Raw genomic sequence first — 10157 nt, forward strand, 5'->3', positions numbered from 1 at the left:
CCAACCAATTGGTAATTTACACCTTCGCTCAAAAAGGATTTCAAATAGTGCCATACCAATACTATTATGATAATCTTTTTTTTTTTTTTTTTTTTTTTTTTTTGTAAACTCAATAAGAGACAGGTGGTCATCCCAATTACCATTGAAATAAAGGACACATGGTTACTGAACTGAATGAATATAAGATTACTAAACTGCTGAGATACTAAACTGAATGTCTATTGTACTGAATGAAGACTGGGCTGACTGAATACTGGATTAGCTGAATACTGAGCTGACTGAATACTGAATTAGCTGAATACGGAGCTGACTGAATACTGGATTAGCTGAATACTGGACTGGCATGAATACGTGGGTACTAGACTGATATCTAAGTACTAAGCTGACATAAATATCTGAGTATTGAACTAACATGAATATCATAACATGAGGCCTAAATAGCGTATCTGTCTGACCATTTGTGTGAGGATAAAAAGTTGGGCTAAGGTTCACCTCTGTACCCAATCCTTTCTGAAAGAATTTTTAGAAGTTCGCTGTGAACTGAGCACCAACTCTGAAATAATGGACACTGTGATCCCATACAATCCGGCAATTTCATTAACATATGACTTGGCATAATCTTCTGTTCAATCTGGGGTCTTAACTGGCAAGAAGTGCGCTAACTTCGTAAGTCTGTCCACAATCACCCAAATTAAATCATGCCTCCTAGCTGAATGAGGTAGACCTGATACAAATCCCATATTGATCATTTTCCATTTCCAGATAGGAATATCAACATTCTGAGCCAAGCCACCAGGCCTCTGGTGTTCGGCTTTCACCTGCTGACAATTCGGGCACTTAGCTACAAATCTGCCACATTCTTCTTCATATTGTTCCACCAGTAAATCTCCTTAAGATCATGGTACATCTTAGTGGAACCTGAGTGGATGGAATACCTAGAGTTGTGAGATTCTAACATGATTCTCTCTCTGATCCCATCAACATCTGAAACGCATAATCTGCCTTGATATCTCAAGGTACCATTATCTCCCTCCTCAAAAGCTAAGGCTTTCTATTCTTGAATCCCCTCTTTCATCTGCAGCAAGTAGGAATCACCAAACTGCTTCTCTCTAACTTCTATGACTAAGGAGGAATAAGCCATGTTCTGGGAAATAACTCCACCCACTTCAGAGTCTGAAAGTCGAATTCCTAGTTTGGATAAGAAATGAACTTATTTCATCTTAGTTCTCTTGTCTACCTAAATCATGAACCATACTTCCCATACTTGATTTTTGATACTTCCTAAAATACTCATAGTACTGTTGTGCGCTAAGTCTATGACTAGCATATTAAATATTAGAGTCTTGTGCAAGGGCACTACCCTTTTGACACATAACTGGGCATGATCTTATAACTTTTATGCGACCGCCTAATCGATAGTAATTGAACTTGACAATATTCATTCGGCGATCATTCTACTCAATTCAGTATTCCTCTAAGATGAGGCATATTCCTTATGAAGACTATCTCATTATGCCAACTTAACTGAACTAAGGTTCTTCATATCTCATACTAACCCTTCGGGTCTTCAATTATCTCACTGGACTTATTGGAGATTTATGCATCTCCCCCTTAGACCAAAGCTAACATCTTATACTTACAAATTCTTCTCTTTTGATGGGATCCAATTAACATTCCTTATCTTCTGTAATTCCTTTGTACTCTACAACATTGATGAATTTTTCGACTCCCATTTGAGCAATTTCTCATGGGGAAAAACTAAATTTACTTACATGAACGGTTGCTATTGTATTCATAACTGGCATACTCCATCTTAATGACTTTACTCTGCTCACATTGTAAGTCTTAGGTCAACCCCCTTTTGACAACTCTTAAAGGCTATTCGTTTATAGTTTGCTCTTTTACGGTTTAGCTGGTTTCTTCTTCCACTAATCACTCTACTCCACGCTTAACGTAAGCCCTTGGTTTCTAACACACATTCGGATGTATCCGAACTGTCACCTACTCAAGGTGTTCATCTAAATAGGAAATCAAATCATATTTCTCAAAGTCAGTTGTACTCATAACTTAGTCAAATCTTATCATTACTATTGACATGGCTTTTCCAGACATATTACGAACTTATATCTCATTCTCCTTCTATTTCTAGGAAAATTTTGGCAGAGTTTCCTCTGTATTTCTTACTATCACAAAAACCAGCACGCAGAAAATACCAACAATTCATATCATATCATAGCCACACAGGGCTCCCAATTTCAACAACAGTATAAAAGTGATGAACTTACCTCATATGTCCAACTCAACTGTACCTGTTACAATTTCCTGTTTATTTCCCCTTTAAATCTTTAACAACAGATGGAGTGGGTCCTGATGACCTCTGGTAGAATACTGTCTGCCTCCACCTTCCTGATATCCTCCATGATTTACCTTTCTTGTAGACTTAGCTCCTTTTCTAATTTCTCTAATATCCTCTTCCTGTGGTATCCCATTGTCCTTTCTCAAGAACATCATTATCATTCAACATACAATTCATTCCACTACACCCCTTGTCGGGCAACTTACATTGGATTCCACTTTCTATAGCACTTGAATTCTCTTTCGTTACCAGCAAGTACTGCACAATTGTTCTCCCTATGGATAATATCCTTACTTGGACCTTGAATTACCTGTTCATCTCTTGCGCATTCGAAACGTACGTAATTCAAGAGGAAGAGAAGTTACTTATTGCTCTAAGCTTCATGGCACGATCTAGAGTAGAAAGAAATGAGACAAATCCTGAATGTCTTGGTGGTCAACTGTTTATTTGTATGGGGCCCTCACACATATAAAAGTGACCCCACTGGACACGGTTTCATAGACTCCCTAAAGACTCTTGAACCTAGGCTCTGATACCAAGTTTTGTCACGCCCCGAACCATGGCCTGGACGTAACACGGCACTCGGTGCCTGACTGCATGTGACCGAGCGAACCACATGGCTTGCTGAACTATCATGAGGCATAACATAAGCGGAATGTAACGTGAATGCATAATGAGCCTTTATAAAACATGATAAGTCGTAATACTTAATAAAAATACTTGTTTAAACATGAGTGCATAAATAACATGAATGAACCAAAAATGGCTATACGACTCCGAATGTCTGACATAACATAACTGACTTGTCTAGTCTATGAAACCTCTATCATGATCTGACTGGAAAACATACTTACTGGGACAAGGCCCCCAGCATACCTTAGATGCATAACTAAGCATAAAACAAAAGTTGACTAAACCCCGAATGAGATGGGGCTCACCAATAAGCTGATACGAATGTTGTCTTACTGAGCAGATGTGTCGTCCTTTATATCAGTACCTGCATCGTGAAATGCAGGCCCCCGGGCAATAAGAAGGGGACGTCAGCACATTGAATGTACTGGTATGTAAAACAACTGAAAGAAATAACACGGGACATGGAATAACATGATAAGAACTGCAACTGAAAGCCTGGACATGAACCTGAGCATGAGCATGAGCATGAATACATATATATATAAAAAACGTGGTAAAAATATCATAAGTAGGGAGAGCATTTCATAAACCGACATATCATAACACCACGTGGGAACGTGGAGTCTGGTACCTCGCCGGACCAGCTGAGCCCCTATACCTTGCCAGGGTATAAGGTAGTAACGTACCTGATGGAACCATTCAGTGTACAATTAAGGTATCGTCCTAACTAGGCGGAGCGATCCTTGTCCTATGGTGGCTACATAGTTTCACGCTATCTGAGCCTTCTCGGTAATGCGTGCAACTCCCAAAAACATGAACATAACATAGTTGGCTAAGAAGCCCATGATTTTCGTTAATTAACTTGTAATCATGATTCCACGAAATAACTTGTAACATAGTTTCATGAAATAGCTTGTAAACATGGTTTCATGAAATAGCTTGTAAATATGGTTTCAGGAAATAGCTTGTAAATATGATTTCAGGAATAGCTTGTAAACATGATTTCATGAAATAACTTGTAAATATGGTTTCATGAAATAGCTTGTAAACATGATTTCATGAAATAGCTTGTAAACATATTCTTGATTCATGAGTAATAACAATAGTTCATAATCATATATGTGTAATTGACTTGAAAACATGCTTGTAACTTGCAAAATAAAATCATTAAGTTTCATATGAACATAATGATAACACATGAGGAAGAATTCATGATTCATGGATTAAGCTAGGATTCCTAATATCCGTAATGGAAGGTTAGGAATACAACAACGAATATAGATACAAAATTCATGTACATAAATACTTAAATATGGGCTACCAATATGTTGGGTTTAATGCCCTAAGATTTTAACTTCATGGATATCAAGGAAACGAAGCATGGGGAAGAACATAGAGATTCCCTCATGTGGATGGAAGTTCTACATACCTTAGTTGTTCCAAAACTTGAATTAAAGACTTGGATTTGGAAGAAGATTTCCTAAATCTTGATTCTTGAATCTTGAGATGGGTTTTCTTGAAAACCCTAGATTAGGAATGATGATTTCTTGTTTAGATTACAAGGATATATGTTAGAATTGAGTTGGAATAATTAGAATGGACTTACCTTGGTGTTCTTGATGTTGGAGGAGAGTAGGAAGTCGTTTTAGGGTTTGAGGGAGTGAAAAATAATGAGTTGAACTGATATGGACGAATATATAGTGTTCTGGAACATTGCAATTTACGTCCAGCAAAATACTGGCCGTATTTCAGTTTACGGGTCGTAAACTGACTTTACGGGCCGTATTTTGCCCCATGGACTGCACTGCATCTCTTCAGTAAAATGGCCATAACTCTTTGTACAGATGTCCGTTTGACCCCCGTAAGATACCGTTGGAAAGGTATTTCAATGCTCTACAACTTGCATCAAGGAAGTTTTCCCAAATTCCAAACACGGTTTGAAATACGGGCCGTAAAGTGAAATACGGTCCGTATTTAACCCTATGACCTCAAAATGTCAAATTCCAGAATGTTCAGAAATTCTTGGTTTCAGTTCACGACTTGGTTTACGGCCCGTAAAGTGAAACACGACCACTGTTCATGGGCGTAAACCACCATATCACAACTGAACGGAAAACATTCAATTCTCACATTCTTTATCTGATTTTCTAAGTTTAGGATCGTGGTCAAAACTTTCGTTAAAGGCACGGGGTGTTACAATATCTCCCCCTTGGGATCATTCGTCCTCGAATGATGGGTCATGGTTAAGGATATGGCTGGGCATGGCTTGAATACATGAATGTGAAGAAACATGACATGGAACATGGAAAGCTGACATGACATAGTTTCATGAAAACCTGAGTGCTAAAACTTGAGACATGAATAGAGAATACATGAACTTGAACGTGAAATGTGAGGCATGAATACATAAGGGACATTATAACTCTTCTCCAAAATGTCATTAAGTCATCATTAATTCGATACTTGTAACTATTTCCCGACACACAACATATACCTTGCTTTCCTTAACAACTTTCGTCTCTTACCTCAAATGTCCTTGAAATCTCATTTAGAATCATTAAATATTACTTCTTACTCGTCAACATATCGTATACTTCATACCATTTGTGGTTCTATTCGCGGTACGCTAACGGGGAAATTTCCAAGGTGTAACATTCTCCCCCCCTTTTTGGAGCATTCGTCCTCGAATGTTAACATTCGGGATTCTACAAAAATTTCGCCAGAGTTTCCCCTGTAATATGGCACTACCAACCTGTCACAACAGCCCATAATGTCATTGCCTCACAAGGATACATTACAATAGCACTATAAATTGGCCACACACGATCAAAAGCATGAAAAGAAAGCTTACATACCTCAAAATCTTGGTGCTTCATTATAAATCTCTTCTGCGGGCTGAAACAAATGCGGGTACATGGATTTCATATCCTCCTCAGCTTCCCATGTTGCTTCCTCAACTTTCTGACTCCTCCACAGGACTTTCACTGAGGCTACTTCCTTAGTTCTCAACTTGCGAACTTGACGATCAAGAATGGCTACAAAGATCTCCTCATATGTGAGGCCATCCTTAACTGTTATAGTAATAGCAGGAACAACCAACGATGGGTCTCCTACACACTTCCTCAACATGGATACATGAAACACTGGTGTACAACAGCCAAATCTTGTGGTAACTCAAGTTCATAAGCTACTAGACCAACCTTTCGTAGAATTCTGTAAGGTCCAATATATCTGGGACTTATCTTCCCTTTCTTGCCAAATCTCATGACACCTTTCATAGGTGAGACTTTAAGGAACACCTAATCATCAACTGAAAATCCTCGGTTCCCCTCGCCTCACATCTGTATATGACTTCTGGTGACTCTGAGCCGTTTCAAACGCTCCTGTATTAACGTCCAGCAAAATACTGGCCGTATTTCAGTTTACGGGTCGTAAACTGACTTTACGGGCCGTATTTTGCCGCATGGACTGCACTGCATCTCTTCAGTAAAATGACCATAACTCTTTGTACAGATGTCCGTTTGACCCCCGTAAGATACCGTTGGAAAGGTATTTCAATGCTATACAACTTTCATCAAGGAAGTTTTCCCAAATTCCAAACACGGTTTGAAATACGGGCCGTAAAGTGAAATACGGTCCGTATTTAACCCTATGACCTCAAAATGTCAAATTCCAGAATGTTCAGAAATTCTTGGTTTCAGTTCACGACTTGGTTTACGGCCCGTAAAGTGAAATACGACCACTGTTCATGGGCGTAAACCACCATATCACAACTGAACGGAAAACATTCAATTCTCACATTCTTTATCTGATTTTCTAAGTTTAGGATCGTGATCAAAACTTTCGTTAAAGGCACGGGGTGTTACAATGGGGTCGTTGCAGTTGGTGGTGGTAAGATCTGTGCCGGACGCGCCGTTTGTTGGCAGTCCGGAGTGGCCATGAAGAGGCGCGTCGACGACAAACGCCACCGAAGTTGGTAGACCTCTATCGATGTTACCGTTGGTACGGGGAGAGTCTTTTTTTTTAAGAGAGAGAAAATTTGTTTTTTCTCCTACAAAACTAATTTGCATTCATTGAAAAACCATAATAAGAAGGAGAGGTGAAGATGATAACCTCAACTAAGCTATAAAGTGGGACCCGCAACCTTCATCCTTCTTGCTTATCCTCCTTTCTCCTACCGTTCTCTTTGTCTTTCTCTCTCAATTTTGTATTTTCTGTATTTGATTAGAAAAATGCATAATATACATGCACACACACATAATATCCAGTTGTCTATGTATAAATATGTAAACAATTGTTTTGTGAAATGAACCCCTTCTTTAATTATTTTCCTTTTATTTATTGAGGAAAATCGATTTAAGTAGTTGAAATGAATAGAGTTTTAGAGAGAGATATATGAGAAGAAGTAGAGAGAAAAGCTGTTAGATTATGCCCCAAAATAGAAGTTAGTGCTTACTTTGTTTTTCATAGAGAATTCAATCCTTACTTGAAATCTTGAAAACCCCATAACTTCTTCTTCTTCTTCTTACAAATAGAAAAAAATAAACCAAAAAAATTAACAATTTACTGCGCTTATAGTAGTACAAAAAAGAAAAACAGAAAGAGCAAAGAAAAAAAAGTATAGATAGGAAAACCAAGAAAACCACAGTGGTAGAAGTTTTTATAGATATAGAAGAAAAAATTGTTCTTCTCAGTTCATTCCAGTCAGCTTATCCAATCTGTAAGTCTTTTTTTTTTTTTTTTTTTTTTTGCTTTATCTGTTCCTTTTTCAATTCTTTGAGCTGTTATCTATTTGTTGTTGTTTAAATGTGTTTTTTCTTTTAAGCATTGATAAGGAGATTTATTAACAATGCAAGATCAAAGTTTTAGTCTTTGATTGATTGGTGTTTGGTGAATTGAGTAAAAGGGTGTTTTTTTTTTTAAATCTAAATTTGGGAGATTTGGCTGTGCTAAAGTTTGCATCTTTAATGATTCTTGCATGTTTATTTGATTGGAAGTTTTGATTTTTAGCGTTTTCTTGAGTTTTTGGTTTGGATTTTTTGTCATTTGATTGTTTTTCAGGATCTACTGTGAGTTTTTCAGTTATGATGTGTATTTAATATTTGAATCTTTTTTAAGGAGTAACTTGATCGGAATCAATGAGAGGTCATAGATGTTTGTGATTTTTTTCCTAACAAATCCCTGCATTTGCGTTATTAGAATTTTCTTTAGCCATATAAAAGACAATAGAGTTACTGAGATTCAAAACTTACGCTAAATGATATACTTCTATAGAAAATTTCTTTCTATGCTTTGGTGATTGAAAATTTCTTTTTCTGTAGTTTCTTTATGTATCCTGAATTTATGAGCTTTGATGATTTTTTTTAAGTGGAACTTTTTTTTGTTTGCTACTAATTTTTTTAGTGGATATCATTTTTTGGATCCAGGTCAAAGCAAGGTCGCAGATTTGGTGCTTCTTTTAGGGTTGAATCTGGACAACATGTCAGAAGACCGGTCCTATTTGGTTAAAAGGGATTGTCAGACAGAAAGTAACTGGGCGGCTAGCATGAGTTATCGCCTTGACAGAATTGAAGTCCAGCACGGCAAAAGGCCATTGGAAAAAGGACCGGCAGAATGAAAATGTGCAATGCAAGTTTCAAAAGGAGTCTGATGGTTTTAACTGGATGGGAATTGTCTTATCCTTGGGCGATTCTTTAGAATCGCAAGCTTCCTATAAGTGTCATGCTGAGGATAATTCTGATTCGAGCTCACTTATTCATTCGATTGGCCGTGACAATTCCATCAATTGTCTGATTCGTTGCTCTAGATCGAATTATGGCGCCATAGCATCTTTGAATAGTAGCTTTCGCTCTTTAATTAGGAACGGAGAACTTTATAGATTGCGGCGCCAAAATAGGGTAGTTGAGCATTAGGTTTATTTCTCTTGCCAGGTAATCCAATGGGAAGCTTTTGATCCTATTCGCCGCCGTTGGAAGCATCTGCCGACTATGAATGCTTTGTGTTCTCCGACAAGGAATCTTTAGTGGTTGGTACGGAGTTGCTCGTTTTTGGAAAGGAGATTTTGGCACATGTCATTTATCGTTGTAGCTTATTGACAAACACGTGGTCATCCGGGATGCGGATGAATGCGCCAAGATGTTTGTTCACTTCTGCTAGCCTAGCAGAGATTGCCATTCTAGCCAATGGTTGTGACTCTCAAGGTAAAATCTTAAGTTCAGCCGAACTTTACAATTCGGAGTTAGGCACGTGGAAGACTTTGCCAAGCATGAACAAGCCACATAAGATGTGTTCCAGGATTTTCGTGAACAGAAAGTTTTAGTGATAGGTGGCATTGGAGGAGCCGAATCAAAGTTGTTCACATGTGGAGAAGAGTACGATCTGGAAAAGAAAATGTGGACGGAAATCCCAAACATGTCTCCCCTGTGAGCTGACGCTACTAGGAACGATATGCATGCTACATCCGAAGCGCCTCCTTTGGTGGCAGTTGTAAAGAATGAATTGTATGTTGCTGATTATGCTAACATGGAGGTTAGGAAGTACGACAAGAAAGCATGGGTTACAATAGCCCGACTGCCTGAAAGGGTAGCTTCCATGAACGGTTGGGGTTTCTTACTTTTGTAAATTGACAAATATTTCGGAATAGCTATTGTTAGCTAAAAGTGACCAATAAATAATCACCGGGAGAGTATATATTTATCTAAATATAGTTTCTACTTTCACCGGAGAAACCAAGGAAGTCAAAAATTGGCGTTAAATGACATGCTAAAAGCAATTTGACCGACATAACGTGTTAATCATCATCGATTAGTGATTTCACTCGTAGTTCGCTCAGTCTTTCTGCTTCCTCATAGTTTGGATTTGTTAATTGTTACGCTTCAAGATTCTTGGCCCTTCTCATTCGTACATGGTTTTATTTTATTTTTTAAATTAACATAACATGGTATTGAGCCAGATAGAGTCATAGAGATGTTAGATATCAACCCAGAACTAAAAAGAACAGATTAAACGGCCAAATTGATCTAAAAGAAGTTGTAGGTCAAACAACGAGCCTAATAGTTAAGGAAAATATGTATTAAGTCTCCATGTTGTGAGTAACAGGTTAAGTTGGAGTTACCGTTAATAAGATCAAGATTTTGAGTTTAATTCGTCAGATCTTCAATGTAAATCT

The 10157-nt window shown here is 37.9% G+C and overlaps 1 pseudogene; it reads left to right on the forward strand.

Moving 5' to 3' along the window:
• Positions 1 to 7340: 7340 nt before the first annotated feature.
• Positions 7341 to 9763, forward strand: LOC132642722 (F-box/kelch-repeat protein SKIP11-like; annotated as a pseudogene).
• Positions 9764 to 10157: the final 394 nt, after the last annotated feature.

This window comes from Lycium barbarum, chromosome 5 (assembly GCF_019175385.1).
Source record: "Lycium barbarum isolate Lr01 chromosome 5, ASM1917538v2, whole genome shotgun sequence".
In the NCBI taxonomy this organism is placed as follows: Eukaryota; Viridiplantae; Streptophyta; class Magnoliopsida; order Solanales; family Solanaceae; genus Lycium; species Lycium barbarum.